Here is a 16,538-nt window from a genome sequence, read left to right as displayed (position 1 = left end):
ATTAGACGTTTGGGTGATTATATGGTTGATATTAAAGGTGAACTTAAACTTGTTAGCAAACATGCTTCTATGGTTACCACCCAAGTAGAACAAGTACTTAAATCTCAAAAAGAAGTGCTTGATGAAATGAATAGTAAGAAAAATGATTATGCTGTTAGAGTGGCTACTAGAACTGGTAGAATGACTCAGGAACCTTTGTATCCTGAAGGCCACCCTAAGAGAATCGAGCAAGATTCTCAAAGAAATAATATTGATGTTCCTAGTTCTTCTAAAAAGAAGAAGAAGAAAAATGATAGAATGGTGCAAACTTCTAGTGAACCTATTGCTGAACCACCTGATAATCCAAATGATATATCTATGTCTGATGCTGAAACACAATCTGGTAATGAGCATGAACCTAGTAAAAATATTAATGATGATGTTCATGATGATGCTCAACCTAGTAATGATAATGATGTAGAAATTGAACCTACTGTCGATCTTGATAACCCACAATCAAAGAATCAACGTTATGATAAAAGAGACTTTGTTGCTAGGAAACATGGTAAAGAAAGGGAACCTTGGGTTCAGAACCCATGCCCTTTCCTCCAAAACCATCCAAGAAAAAGGATGATGAGGATTTTGAGCGCTTTGCTGAAATGATTAGGCCTATCTTTTTACGTATGAGATTAACTGATGTGCTCAAAACAAATCCTTATGCTAAATATATGAAAGATATCATTACTAATGAAAGAAAGATACTGGAAGCTGAAATTTCCACCATGCTTGCTAATTATACTTTTAAGGGTGGAATACCAAAGAAACTCGGAGACCCCGCAGTGCCTACTATACCTTGCTCTATTAAAATAAATTATATTAAAACTGATCTTGGAGCCGGTGTTAGTGTTATGCCTCTCTCTTTATATCGTAGACTTGACTTGAATAAGCTGACACCTACTGAAATATCTTTGCAAATGGCTGATAAATCAACTGCTATACCTGTCAGTATTTGTGAGGATGTGCCCGTTGTGGTTGCAAATGTTACTATTTTAACGGACTTTGTTATTCTTGATATTCCCGAGGATGATAGTATGTCTATTATTCCTGGAAGACCTTTTCTTAATACTGCAGGGGCTGTTATTGATTGGAACAAAGGCAGTGTCACTTTTCATGTTAATGGTAATGAGCATACGGTACACTTTCCGAGGAAACAACCTCAAGTTCATAGTATCAACTCTATTGGAAAAATTCCATCAATTATATTTGGAGGTTTTGAATTTCCTCTTCCTACTATCAAAAAGAAATATGATATTCTTATTATTGGGGATGTGCATATCCCCGTTGAGGTAACTTAGTGTTATTCGAAATTTCTCTGGTTTCATGATTATCGGAATGAGTTTGTTAACAAGACTTGATCAACCTTGTTAGTGGATTCTTTTTGATAAGCATGAGATGGATGAAACTAGAAGCACAAACTTCTGTACCCTCTCTATATTTTCTGTTATTTATATTAAATAAAGTAAAAATAATATTTTTCTGTCTGTTTCCTGACTTATCCGTGCAATATAAAAATATCCCGAAAATAAAAGTCCTCAAAATGCCATGCCAATTTAATATGATTTTTTTGAGAATATTTGAGGATTTATTGTGCAAAAATTACCGCGGGAGGAGCTGCCACCTGGTCACGAGGGTGGTGGGCGCGCCCCCTACCTCGTGGGCCCACGGTGGCCCTCCTCCACTTATCCCAGCACCCATCTTCTTCCTCTATCTCACACAAACCCGAAAAACCAACTCAAGCACGAGTTCCAGCCACTTTTGCTGCGATTTTCGATCTCCTTGCTCAAAGCACCTCTCTCAAAACTTCTCGGGGAGATTGTTCCTTGGTATGTGACTCCTCCATTGGTCCAATTAGTTTTTGTTCTAGTGCTTTATTCTTTGCAAATTTGTGCTGCATAGGTGACCATGTTCTTGAGCTTGCATGTCAAATTTATATGGTTCCAAGTAGTTCTAATGCTTGATATAGGCTCTAGGCACTTGTAGGAGTAGTTACTATCAGTTTTATTGAGTTCGGTTTACTTTTATTTTTGAAGTTACGAAAAATTTCAGATTATTTCAGAAAAATGATGAGGAGATTATTGAGGGGCTCATCAAGCCGAAGCTCAAAGGAAAAGGCACCTAAGCCTAAGTATAATTTGCCACGCACCACGGAGATTCGGGCGTGTGAATGGCCTTCTGAAGATTTCTTGAGAGCAGCCGGTATCTATGAAGATTTTCATGAATTGGCTCACAATGCAGGCCTCACCGCTTTCCTCCACGACCAATGTGATCAGTATCTCTTACTTACAAATACCTTTGTGCAAAACTTTTATTTTCATCCTAGGAACTCACCACCTACGGTGGAATTTCATTTATATGATGAGCCTAAGGAGATGTCACTTTTTGATTTCTGTCGGATTTGTTTAGTCCCTTTTGAGGGCAAGACAGAAGAACCACATCATGATGATGTGGCTGGGTTTATTGATAATATCACTATAGGAGAAACCAGGAAGGTTTTTGATGCACGAATCACTAGCATACATTTTCCTGCTTTGCGTTACTTTGCATTATTTGCTAGTTGTTGTTTAATTGGATGCGGAAATTCTGGAAACCTTAGTATCCCTGATTTAATTATTCTACTTCAAGGTTTATATAGTGATAACACTTTTAGTTTGGGCGGTATTATTGCTAGACGGTTAAATATGAACCGTACTAAGGGTCCCATCTTTGGAGGCATTTATGCTACACGCCTAGCTACACATTTTAACATACCTATTAGGCCTGCTGAGAAGGAAGAAAAAGTGCTACCCCGTGTTTATCTAGATTATAAAAGTATGGTGGCACATGATTTTATTGTTAAGAATAGGGCAAGGGAGCTTAGATATCAATTGTTCTTTAATAAACATCATCCTGAGACTATTACCTTGCCTTCTCCTTCTTTGTTTGATTTGACTGTAGGCACGTACCTTGTTCCGTTGACGGCTATTCATGCCTACCGGAACCCTGCACCGGTCGAGGAGCCAGAACAGGAACCACAAGATGAGCCTCCACGACAATCTGTTTATTCTTGGGATCCAGAGATGACTGTCAGCCAGTGGCAGTCAGAGTCTTCTTCTTCATCATAGTATGATCCCAACTATTCCTCTTCATCATAGTACGACCCCAACAACTATTATTATGGATATCCGCCAGGCCAGCCGTGGCCATAGACCAACTTAGGCCAAAAGCCTAAGCTTGGGGGAGTACATATTTCTCACCGACATTACATTTATGTTCACACACACTCATTGCTAGATGTCGGTGCTCATACTTTTTCATTGTAATATCCATGCTAGTTTATTTTCTTTTTTCTGCTTTCTTCTTGTGTGTTTGTTAAATCTTAAGAAAAACCAAAAAAAATTAGTAGTAGTTTATTTTTCTGCTGTAGTAGTAATAATTAAAAAGAAAACCCAAAAATATTTCCCGTTCTTCTTCTACTTGTTGGGAGCTTTCCCGTGTAAATAGTTTTAGTTCTTTTCTTTCTTTGGGGGTCGGTAGGAGAATACCATAATTAAATTGTTGAAGTGGCTCTTATATGCATTATTGTTGATTTAACCCAGAGCCCGTATTGCCTTGTCTTCTCCTGTTTATTGAATGCTCGCAGATTTCAACTTAGTCCAATGCACGTACACTCTTATTATTATTCACACCGTTCGGTCGTGCAAGCGAAAGGCAATTATGATGATATATGATGGACTGACTGAGATAAGAAAAGCTGGTATGAACTCGACCTCTTTTGTTTTTGTAAATATGATGAGTCCCGCGTTCTTGATTCAGCTTATTATGAATAAACATGTTTGTAATGACAATTAGAGATCATAGTTGCTTGTGCCATGCTTGATTAGCTATGAGTTATAATGATTTACCTTGTATGCCAACATGCTATTGAGATGATTATGATGTGGTATGATGGGGTGGTATCCTCCTTTGAATGATTTAAGTGACTTGACTTGGCACATGTTCACGCATGTAGTTGAAATAAAATCAAAATAGCCTTCACGATATTTATGTTCTTGGTGGATTATATCCTACTCATGCTTGCATCCAATGTTTATTAATTTTAACGCATGCACATGGCTGTTGTCGCTCTCTAGTTGGTCGCTTCCCAGTCTTTTGCTAGCCTTCACTTGTACTAAGCGGGAATACTGCTTGTGCATCCAATCCCTTAAACCCCAAAGTTATTCCAGATGAGTCCACTATACCTTCCTATATGCGGTATCTACCTGCCGTTCCAAGTAAATTTGTATGTGCCAAACTCTAAACCTTCAAATAAACATTCTATTTTGTATGCTCGAATAGCTCATGTACCAACAAAGGCTGTCCTTATCTTCCGTGTTAGGCGGGTTATTCTCAAGAGGAGTGGACTCCGCTCCTCACTCACGAGAAAATGGCTGGTCACCGGGATGCCCAGTCCCATGCTTTATGCAAACTAAATCAAAATTAATTGCAAACAAAACTCCCCCTGGGACCTGATGTATGTTGGAGGCACTCGTTGTTTCGAGCAAGCCATGGATTGATGCTTGTTGGTGGAGGGGGAGTATAATCTTTACCATTCTATTTGGGAACCGCCTATAATGTGTTTAGCATGGAAGATATCGCCATCTCTTAGTTGTTACGTTGACAATGAAAGTATACCGCTCAAAATACAATTTATCTCTATTTCAAAACCGAGCTCTGGCACCTCTAAAAATCCATGCTTCCCTCTGCGAAGGGCCTATCCATTTACTTTTATGCTGAGTCATCACTCTCTTATTAAAAAGCACTAGCTGGAGAGCACAACCGTCATTTGCATTCATCACTGTTAATTTATATTGGGTGTGACTATGATTGGATCTCTTTTACCTTGAATTACAATGTCTAGTCAGTCCTTGATCTTTAAAGGTGCTCTGCATTTATGTTTTTTGGTCTCAGAAAGGGCTAGCGAGATACCATCTTGTTATATCATATTATGATTGTTTTGAGAAAGTGTTGTCATCCGAGATTTATTACTATGACTTGCTAGTTGATTATGCTATTGATATGAGTAATGATGAGACCTGAGAATTATTGCAAATGTGGTTAGTTATGATCTATGATGAAAACTTGAATGCTGGCTTGACATAGTTACAACAACAAGAGCAAACAGAGTTTGTAAAAGTTTTTCTTTCTTTCTTTCAGTTTGTCAACTGAATTGCTTGAGGACAAGCAAGGGTTTAAGCCTGGGGGAGTTGATACGTCTCCGTCGTATCTACTTTTCCAAACACTTTTGCCCTTGTTTTGGACTCTAACTTGTATGATTTGAATGGAACTAACCCGGACTGACGCTGTTTTCAGCAGAATTACCATGATGTTGTTTTATGTGCAGAAAACAAATATTCTCGGAATGACCTGAAACTCCACGGGAGGTCTTAGAAAAAATAATAAAAAATCCTCGCCAAATATGAAGTCCAGGGGGGTCCACACCCTTTCCACGAGGGTGGGAGGCGCCCCCCTAGGGCGCGCCCTGCTACCTCGTGGGCCCCCTGTTGACCCTCCGACGCCAACTCCAACTCTATATATTTGCTTTCGGAGAGAAAAAAATCAGAGAGAAGAAATCATCGCGTTTTACGACACGGAGCCGCCGCCAAGCCCTAAAACCTCTCGGGAGGGCTGATCTGGAGTCCGTTCGGGGCTCCGGAGAGGGGGATTCGTCACCGTCGTCATCATCAACCATCCTCCATCACCAATTTCATGATGCTCACCACCGTGCGTGAGTAATTGCATCGTAGACTTGCTCGACGGTGATGGGTTGGATGAGATTTATCATGTAATTGAGTTAGTTTTGTTAGGGCCCTAGTATCCATTATGTTCTGAGATTGATGTTGCTATGACTTTGCTATGCTTAATGCTTGTCACTAGGGCCCGAGTGCCATGATTTCAGATCTGAACCTATTATGTTTTCATGAATATATGTGAGTTATTGATCCTATCTTGCAAGTCTATAGTCACCTACTATGTGTTATGATCCGGCAACCCCGAAGTGACAATAATCGGGACCACTCCCGGTGATGACCGTAGTTTGAGGAGTTCATGTATTCACTATGTGCTAATGCTTTGTTCCGGTTCTGTATTAAAAGGATGCCTTAATATCCCTTAGTTTCCAATAGGACCCCGCTGCCACGGGAGGGTAGGACAAAAGATGTCATGCAAGTTCTTTTCCATAAGCATGTATGACTATATACGGAATACATGACTACATTACATTGATGAACTAGAGCTAGTTCTGTGTCACCCTATGTTATGACTGTTACATGATGAACCGCATCCGGCATAATTATCCATCACTGATCCGGTGCCTACGAGTTTTCCATATACTGGTTTACGCTTATTTACTTTTCCGTTGCTACTGTTACAAGCACTAAAAAATACCAAAAACATTACTTTTGCTGTCTTTACTTTTGTTGCCGCTACCACCACTATCATATTACTTTGCTACTAAACACTTTGCTGCAGATACTATGTTTCCAGGTGTGGTTGAATTGACAACTCAGTTGCTAATACTTGAGAATATTCTTTGGCTCCCCTTGTGTCGAATCAATAAATTTGGGTTGAATACTCTACCCTCGAAAGCTGTTGCGATCCCCTATACTTGTGGGTTATCAATCTTCACCTTTCTTTTTTACACTTTTTCTTTTTGACAAGTGATACATCTCCATCGTATTTACTGTCCCAAACTCTCTTGCCCTTGTTTTGGACTCTAATTTGCATGATTTGAATGGAACTAACCCGGACTGATGTTGTTTTCAGCAGAATTTCCATGGTGTTATTTTTGTGCAGAAATAAAAGTTCTCGGATTGACCTGGAAATTTACGGAGAATTTTTGTGGAATATATAAAAATACCGGCGGAAAAAGTTAACAGAGGGGGCCACCTAGAGGCCACAAGACCTGGGGGCGCATGATACGTCCATTTTGCATCATGTTTACCTACTGTTATTTATATTGTTTTTATGTATAATAATGCTTTTTGTAGTATTTCTAATGCCTTTTCTCTTATAATATGCAAGGTACACACAAAGAGGGAGAATACAAGCAGCTGGAAATCTGGACCTGAAAAAGCTACGCCAAGCTACTTATTCTGCACAACTCCAAATGAGCCGAAACTTTACGGGGATTTTTTTTGGAATATATAAGAAATATTGGAGCCAATAAGTGCTAGAGGGGGCCTACCAGGTGGGCACAACCCACCTGGGCGCGCCAGGAAGCCCAGGCGCGCCCTGGTGGGTTGTGCCCTCCTTGGCCCACCTCCGGTGCCCCTCTTCTGGTATAGAAGTCATTTTGACCTAGAAAAAAAGTAAGGATAGGACTTTCGGGACGGAGCGTCGATGTCTCGAGGCGGAACTTGGGCAGGAGCACTTTTGCCCTCCGGCGGAGCGATTCCACAGGGGGAACTTCCCTCCTGGAGGGGGAAATCATCATCATCATCACCAACAACTCTCCCATCTTGGGGAGGGAAATCTCCATCAACATCTTAAACATCACCATCTCCTCTCAAACCCTTGTTCATATCTTGTGTTCAACCTTTGTACCGGAACTATAGATTGGTGCTTGTGGGTGACTAGTAGTGTCCACTACTGCAGGATGCTGCTAACGCGACACTACGATCAGAGACCCTTCAGAAACTGTGTGCGATGCAATAATCGCAAACGGTGGTGTATGAAAACCGTCAAAAAGGTGCAAAACGTTCGCAATGGAGGATGCATCAAACACGGTTCAGATTTTAGTTGCGTGTGCGATGAAGGGCATACGATTCAGTTCAATTAACCGTTTGTGATGAGGAGGAACAAAAGAAACGGGCAGCCAGATGAAGGCGTGTGTGATACACAACATACGGTTCACTCGGATGAACTGTTTGTGATTAGGAAAAACAAAAGAAACGGGCAGCCAGATGAAGGTGTGTGTGATATACAGCATACGGTTCACTCGGGTGAACTGTTTGTGATTAGGCAACACAAAAGAAACGGTTAGCCAGATCAAGGTGTGTGTGCGATATACGGCATGCGGTTCACTCGGATGAACTGTTTGCGTTGACACAAGATAACAGAAACGGTTCAACTTAACAAGACGTGTGTGTTGTGCGATGGGATTCCATACAGGACAACAACATATATATATACACACACTTATAAGGACATGCTTGCATAACCAAATTAAACATCCACTTACATAGGTGGCTACTACAACCATGGCATTTTCACACACCAAAGTAAACTATTACATGCATAATTATATAGGTGGCTACTAGACACATGCCATTTCCACACACCAACAATAAAGTAAACTATATATTACATGCATGATTAACTAGCATAAACGATCATGTGATCATCATCTACTTCTTGTGACGCTTGCTCTGCTTGTGGCTTGATCCGGGCTCGTCGATTTTGGTAACGAGGCACTTCCTCATGTCAACGATCTGCCTGTGCATCTCGTAGCATGTGTACATGCTCTTGGCCGCGAACCTGATGTGAGGTTCATCCAGTTGCCGCATCCAGGACCCGTGCCAGGATACGGGACTTGTTCTCTGGGCATCCCGCTTCATCTTTTTGTAGTAGGGTCGATGATGGCCGAGGCGAGTTCGACCAGGGAGTCCTTCTTCGTGCTGCCCCAGACCCTGTAGTGGTCACGAATTTCGACAAGGTTCTTGCAGGACAAGCCCGTAACACGGAGCGCATTTACATCGTTGGTGGTTTCCACTGTGGCGAACTTGTAGTTGGAGCTGTTGACAAACCTATTGAAACGGTCGCAAGGCTCTGTGGCCATGCAGTAGTGGTAGATGAGGACATGATGGCCCATGCACAACTGGGTGACGGCAACCTTCTGATCTATGCCGGGACGACCGGTGGTGTACTGGAGGTCGATGCCGACCACCTTGTACTTGTCTTGAGCAAGCAACTGCTCAAAGCTGTTGATGTAGTCGTCCACCACGGCCGGGTTGATGGTGTACACCACCGAGAGATCCGTCTCCCTCGCGTGGGTCTCCACTCTATGCTCCCCGAACTCCATTGGAGCGCCGCTGGACATCCCCTCTCTATGTGTCGTCGTGGGTGTGCTTGTTGTGTTGTGGGCGCGATCGAAAGGTTGAAGAGACTAAGGTTATAATGGCCGTGGGAATTAAAGCAGAAGTCGGACGGCCAGGAATATCAGCAGGCCCCGATGGCAGTTCTAATTTGCAGCGCGTAACCCATCATGCCGCACATAACTGCATCGCGTGGCAACGCGCGCGGCGCAACCGCATGCATATGGGGGCCCCTGACGTGGTCGTGTGGACGCCCAACTGCTGACAGAGTGTGCACGGAGGGACGCGAGCAGAGCGCTCTGCGGTCACCTCAACGGCGATCAACCATCTCTATCTCTACTCTCATAAAAGACCGAGTTGGTGATGATGGTGTGCCTGCCATCGTGTAATATAGACCGTCCGATATATATCTGATGGTTAGAAAGAAAACTATGACAATTTTGCAAAAAGATACCCGCACCATTCTCCACACTTGCAGATAAGGACTTCTCTCGTTCATCCCTTTCTCTCACAAGATAAACTACTCATACAAATGTATCTTGATGTTCCGTGCAACGCACGGGCATCTTGCTAGTATATATGCATATAGCAGTTGAACGCGCAAGGAAAAGCTGTCCACAAGCCGAGCGCGCCAACAGACGCGACAGAGCGCGCCGCGGCGCCTAACAGCGAGTAGAGCTTGCCGAGGGACGCGAGCAGAGGATGGCACAGTGATACGTGGCAAATAAGACGAACTGTGCGAGCGGTGTTGGAGACATCAAGCACGAATCAGATTAAAGTTGTGTGTGCGATACGTGGCATACAGTTGATCCATCCAAGCTATTTGTGATGGAATAAGTCGTGTCTGTTGCGGGAAAACGCTTGCTAGTGTATAACCTTAAATTTAACCGAAACAGTGTTAATGCATGTTACAAAAATTGTATAGCTGGAAACTATGTTCAAATACGACTCCAACGATATAATCTTTGACGACATGCATCTGTATTTTATTAGTTAAATCCTACTTATAAACCAGGAATGGGTATATTAGGTAATTAAATCACAAAAGTTTTTTTTATTAAATGTGTCCTCTTGCACGTCTTGTCACCCCGCTGCCGCAGACGGCTTACAGCGCAAGCTTGCGCAGCACGCGGGGGCGTTCTTTTGGCCAAATGGTGGCGCTAATGAATCGTCGGTGAGCCCGTTCTCGCACAACCTCGTAGGTTCCCACGCAAGCTTCCCACCCGACTCGGTGAAATCCCTCAAAATTGCAATGCTTACCGGCCTGCTATAAAAACCCTCACGGCCGGCGAGAGTCTTGCATCGCATTTTCCCCTCCCTCCATATAGCTTATCTCGTCTACTTCTCCCACAATCGTCAATGGCACAGGTCTGTCGTCATCACTCAGCCACTCTGCCGTCATCAAAGGACAACTCCAGCTGGTAGGCTACACCGCGGCGGCGGTGCAGTCCCCAGCGTAGTGTAGTGCGCGTGGCGTCCCTGTTGGGTGTGCGCAGAACACCCACCACACGCTCCGCCGCCGCTGCCCGTCGACAGCTGTTGCCGGTCGCCGTTGCCACCACACCACCATCGAAAGCAGGGCCATCTTCCACTCCGCCGCTGCGGCCCGAAGGCGGGAGGTGGCCGTCATGGCCGCCACCCCACTGCCGGCCACCGTGGCCATCACCCGCTCCGCCACCGCGGCCTGAAGGTGGGAGGTAGTGGTCATGGCCTGTAACGCCCCGAGACCGACGCTCCAGACGGCTTCCATGTTTTTCATTGTGTCATGTGTTTCGTTTGTTTGTTGCATTTGTCTTTGCATTTTTTTGCATTGCATCATGTCATCATGCCATCATGTCATTAATCTTTGCAACTCAACTAAATAAATTGCATGGATCTTCGATTCATTTAAATTGAGGGAACTCACATCGTGGTTTCTCTTTAAAACATACCCTCCCGATATTTAGGGAGATATTATAAAATATTCCATTGTTTTGGAATTCACCTTAACATACTTGCAAATCAATTCCATGCCTTTTCTATCTCAATTTTCTTGACCTCAAACTTTTTCCATAAATCCTTTCATCACTTTCCGGAGCTCTACCAAAATTCTCAACATTTTTGGATACTCCTAAAACCTCGTCCTAGTTCAAACCCATTTGAATTAAATTCAAATGAGTTTGAATTTACATCCTTCAATCATGGCCATTTCTATTTTCTCGGAACAAGCACATTTTCGTGAGTCCGGGAAAATTGTCTGCATGCGCAAATCCTTTCTCTAACCCCCTCTTCTTTTTCTTCTCTTTAATTGTTTTTCGGTTAAAGATAAGAAAGAGGGAGGGAGAGAAAGCCCAGCACCTGCAAGCCACTGGGCCAGGCCGGCCCACCAAACCCCTTGAAGCCCAGCCGCGCTCTATCCCAACTAACCCTAGCCCGACCCCCACGGTCCACTCCTTCCCTTCGTCCGCCTCTAGCGCCGCACGCGCACGCAGACAGCGCCAGGAGCTGATCCCCTCGCTCGACCCCGCGCTCGTTTTCCCCCTGCATCGCCGCCTCGTCTCCCCTTCGCCACGACCTCACCTCGCCTCGACCCCTCGCCTTGCCTCTCCCGATCCCCAGGGTTTGAACTTTTGAAAGCCGTGCCCGTGGTTATGTGGTAGATGGGAATTTGTTAATGTCCGGTTGTAGAGAACTTGACACTTAACTTAATTAAAATGAATCAACCGCGTGTGTAGCCGTGATGGTCTCTTCTCGGCGGAGTCTGGGAAGTGAACACGGTTCTTGTGTTATGCTTGAACATGAGTAGTTTCAGGATCACTTCTTGATCACTTCTAGTTCACAACCGCTCCGTTGCTTCTCTTCTCGCTCTTATTTGCGTATGTTAGCCACCATATATGCTTAGTGCTGCAGCTCCACCTCACTACCTTCTCCTACCCATAAGCTTAAATAGTCTTGATCTCGCGGGTGTGAGATTGCTGAGTCCTCGTGACTCACAGATACTTCCAAACAGTTGCAGGTGCCAATGAGGACAATGCAGGTGACTCAACTGAGCTCAAGTGGGAGCTCGATGAAGATTGTGTTCGTTGTGTTGTTTCGTTTCCAGTTGATCATTAGTGGAGCCAGTTGGGACGATTGGGGTTCTAGCATTTGGGGTGGTCTTTCTTTATTTTGGTTCCGTAGTCGGACCTTGATTGTATTCTGAATGATGTATGATATATTTATGTATTGTGTGAAGTGGCGATTGTAAGCCAACTCTTTACCGCTTTCTTATTCAGTACATGGGATGTGTAAAGATTACCCCTCTTGCGACATGCCTACTGATGTCTACTACACAACCTTCTTCTTGTAGACGTTGTTGGGCCTCCAAGTGCAGAGGTTTGTAGGACAGTAGCAAATTTCCCTCAAGTGGATGACCTAAGGTTTATCAATCCGTAGGAGGCGTAGGATGAAGATGGTCTCTCTCAAGCAACCCTGCAACCAAATAACAAAGAGTCTCTTGTGTCCCCAACACACCCAATACAATGGTAAATTGTATAGGTGCACTAGTTCGGCGAAGAGATGGTGATACAAGTGGTATATGGATAGTAGATAATAGTTTTTGTAATCTGAAATTATAAAAACAGCAACGTAACTAATGGTAAAAGTGAGCGTAAATGGTATTGCAATGCGTTGAAACAAGTCCTAGGGTTCATACTTTCACTAGTGCAAGTCCTCTCAACAATAATAACATAATTGGATCACATAACTATCCCTCAACATGCAACAAAGAGTCACTCCAAAGTCACTAATAGCGGAGAACAAACGAAGAGATTATGGTAGGGTACGAAACCACCTGAAAGTTATTCTTTCCAATCAATCCGTTGGGCTATTCCTATAAGTGTCACAAACAGCCCTAGAGTTCGTACTAGAATAACACCTTAAGACACAAATCAACCAAAACCCTAGTGTCACCTAGATACTCCAATGTCACCTCAAGTATCCGTGGGTATGATTATACGATATGCATCACACAATCTCATATTCATCTATTCAACCAACACATAGAACCTCAAAGAGTGCCCCAAAGGTTCTACCGAAGAAGCACAACGAAAACGTGTGCCAACCCCTATGCATAGGTTCATGGGCGGAACCCGCAAGTTGATCTCCAAAACATACATCAAGTGAATCACGTGATATCCCATTGTCACCACAGATACGCACGGCAAGACATACATCAAGTGTTCTCAAATCTTTAGAGACCCAATCCGATAAGATAACTTCAAAGGGGAAACTCAATCCATTACAAGAGAGTAGAGGGGGGAAGAAACATCATAGGATCCAAATATGATAGCAAAGCTCGCGATACATCAAGATCGTATCACCTCAAGAACACGAGAGAGAAAGAGAGAGAGAGAGATCAAACACATAGCTACTGGTACATACCCTCAGCCCCGAGGGAGAACTACTCCCTCCTCGTCATGGAGAGCACCGGGATGATGAATATGCACACCGGAGAGGGATTCCCCCTCCGGTAGGGTGCCGGAATGGGTCTAGATTGGTTTTCGGTGGCTCCGGAGGCTTCTGGCGGTGGAACTCCCGATCTATTGTGCTCCCCAATCATTTTAGGGTATATGGAGATATATAGGCGGAAGAGGTACGTCAGGGGAGCCACGAGGGGCCCACGAGGGTGGAGGGCGCGCCCAGGGGGGTGGGCGCGCCCCCCTACCTCATGGCCTCCTTGAAGCTTCCCTTACGTAGACTCCAAGTCTTCTGGGCTTCTTCTGATCCAAAAATAAGTTCCGTGAAGTTTCAGGTCATTTGGACTCCGTTTGATTTTCCTTTTCTTCGAAACCCTAAAATAGGCAAAAAAAAATTGAAACTGACATTGGGCTCTAGGTTAATAGGTAGTCCCAAAAATGATATAAAAGTGTATAATAAAGCCCATAAACATCCAAAGTTGATAATATAATAGCATGGAACAATCAAAAATTATAGATACATTGGAGACGTATCACCTACCATGCGGCTATGCCTCTAAGTCGTGCCCCGACACGTGGGAGATATAGCCGCATTGTGGGTGTTACAAGTTGGTAATCAGAGCCATCCCCGACTTAAGAGCCCCCTGCTTGATCGAATCACTGACGTTATTGAGTCTAGAACAAAATGTTTTGAGTCTTAGGATTATATATATCGGAGAGTAGGATTATTTTTACTCCTCAGTCCCTACATCACTCTGGTGAGTCCTCCTGACGTAGAGTTTTGACTCTTCTCTCCTCAAATTTCACTAAAAAAATTTAGGATCACGCGGGTATCTTGGAATAGTTCCGATGGTTTTGTGACGAGAACATTGTTCTTGGTGCCTCCTGACATTTAGGGGTTGTGGCAGTGTCCCGGGGAGTTGAGCTCCGAGGTGTTGTCGTCACAATTTTATCGTTGCAGTTCTGGAATACCTGAGTTCGCCGACATCAAAAATCTCTTTTATGCAGTTGTTGGTGAGATAACCTCGACGCCACCCAGTACTGGGGCGGGAGTTCGGGAGTATTGCCATAACTCGTATAACAGATGCTTTTCGAAGGTTGAGGTACATGATTTCCGAAGGTTTCTTGGTTATGTGTTGAAGGATGGATACAACTGGATGTAGGAATTGTTAGTTTGGGTGATATATTATGCTTCCCCTGTATCCCCAACACCTGATTGCATAACCAGAAAGTTTCAGGAGTTTATAAGTGGGAATTCAAGTAGCTCCTAGTATATGTTTCCAACAGACACATGATACGATATGGGATCTATCATATGTTTGTTTCCGGTTTATTCTGCAAGCCAATCTTTTGTTTTATTTTGAGTTGTGGTATTCGAGTTGCTTCAATGTCAAGTGTTGAATCCATAGCTTTCCTAAGCAGTGTTCTCATATTTCTATGTGAATACTAATTCTTCTTGATCATCGAGATTGTCATGTCAATTCTTTTCCTACCGACGTGCTTCTCTTCAAGTGGATCCGATCATTTTCAACATCCGCAAGATCAACTCTAAGTTTTTCTCAACGGTGTTTGTTTCATTCGTCCCAAGTTGTCTTCGTTTTACCCCCCCCCCCCCCCCTTTTTTTTTAGGACTCGGATTTCTTAATCAAAGTATCATTTTATTGATGTCAAGACTCTTCATTCCTTTCCTTCAATGTTCTTATTCGGTGATTCTCAGGAAGATACTAACGGAGCTTAAGTTCATCATTCTTCTTTTATTTTCTTCTCCGGTGGATTCAAGTCAAGATTTGTCGATCATATCCTTTTCTCATGTCAAGTGCTTTCTTATGCCAGTGCACCTCTTAATCATTCACCTCTCGTTTTCCATTTTTTCCGTTGTGCCAAAGATATCTCGGAAGATTAGTGCTTCTATTCTTAATCAATCCAAGCTAGTTTTCAAGGTTGTTCTCTCATTCAAGCCATTTTAATTCAACTGGTGCAATCTTTATTTTAAATCGTTCAACGGTGTATCTTTTAAGTGGGCCCTAACCCACATGTCTTTTCCCAGGATCTTACCTGACTCTTCTTTTCCTGGTGTTATTCTCAAATTCTTTTCAAGTTTGACGTAAGAATGAATTATTATCAGTCATATGTCTTTCTCCAAGATCTTTCAAATTATTTTCATTGTTGGTTCAACCTTTCGATTCTTCATTATTCCGGAGTGTCTCAGCAATTTGGTGGTGTTTCTCATCATCATTCTCAGCATTTGAAGACCGAAGAAGAGTTTTTCCTCCAAATCTTATCCGTTCTCTCAGAGATGCGTAGTTCAAGCTTGATGCCATCCTCTCATAATTGTTTTTGATTATGACAATTATTTTCAACCATCCAGAGCAATTCAGGAGTCTTTTTAGTTTGATTCTCTGAAGGCCATCATTTCAGAAGATTTATTCATTCTCAGCTTTCAGCTATTGTTCCCCAAATCTTACCGGTGCATCATTCAAATTTCTCTAATCATCTCGAGATCTCTTCGTTCACTTGTATCTAAATTCTCTCACGCATCTTCGTTCATTTGCTAATTCTTCCCGGTGTTTCGCTATCTTTCCTTTGATCATTTTCAGTTCTTACGGTGGTTTGTTCAAGATTCTTCTTCCTTCATTTTCATATCAATTCATTCGTTGTTTCCAAATCATGCCATTGTATCCATCAAGCTCTTCTCAAGTTTGCGCCATATCTATCTTAATCCTTTCTACGACAATAAGTAGTATGTCAAATCCGTTGCTTGTCATCAATTTAAATTGGTGAAGAATGCGTATAACGTAATTCTTATTATTGTTTCATCCAAGTGACCTAGTTTCTTCGTTCCAGAGTTGTTCTTCATGTCACATTTCTCGGTTCGAGATGCTTCATCTTTTCTTTTCTGGAGTTTCAAGTTTTCCGCTTTATCTCGTCGCGAAGCTCCATCTAAATCATCACAAGGCTTCACCTTGTGTTCTCAACTTCTCTTTCTTTTTGATCATTCTTTTATTACCGGAGT

This window comes from Triticum urartu, chromosome 3 (genome assembly GCF_003073215.2).
Source record: "Triticum urartu cultivar G1812 chromosome 3, Tu2.1, whole genome shotgun sequence".
Lineage (NCBI taxonomy): Eukaryota > Viridiplantae > Streptophyta > Magnoliopsida > Poales > Poaceae > Triticum > Triticum urartu.
The sequence above is the reverse complement of the archived record's forward strand: the minus strand, read 5'-3'. Positions refer to the sequence as shown.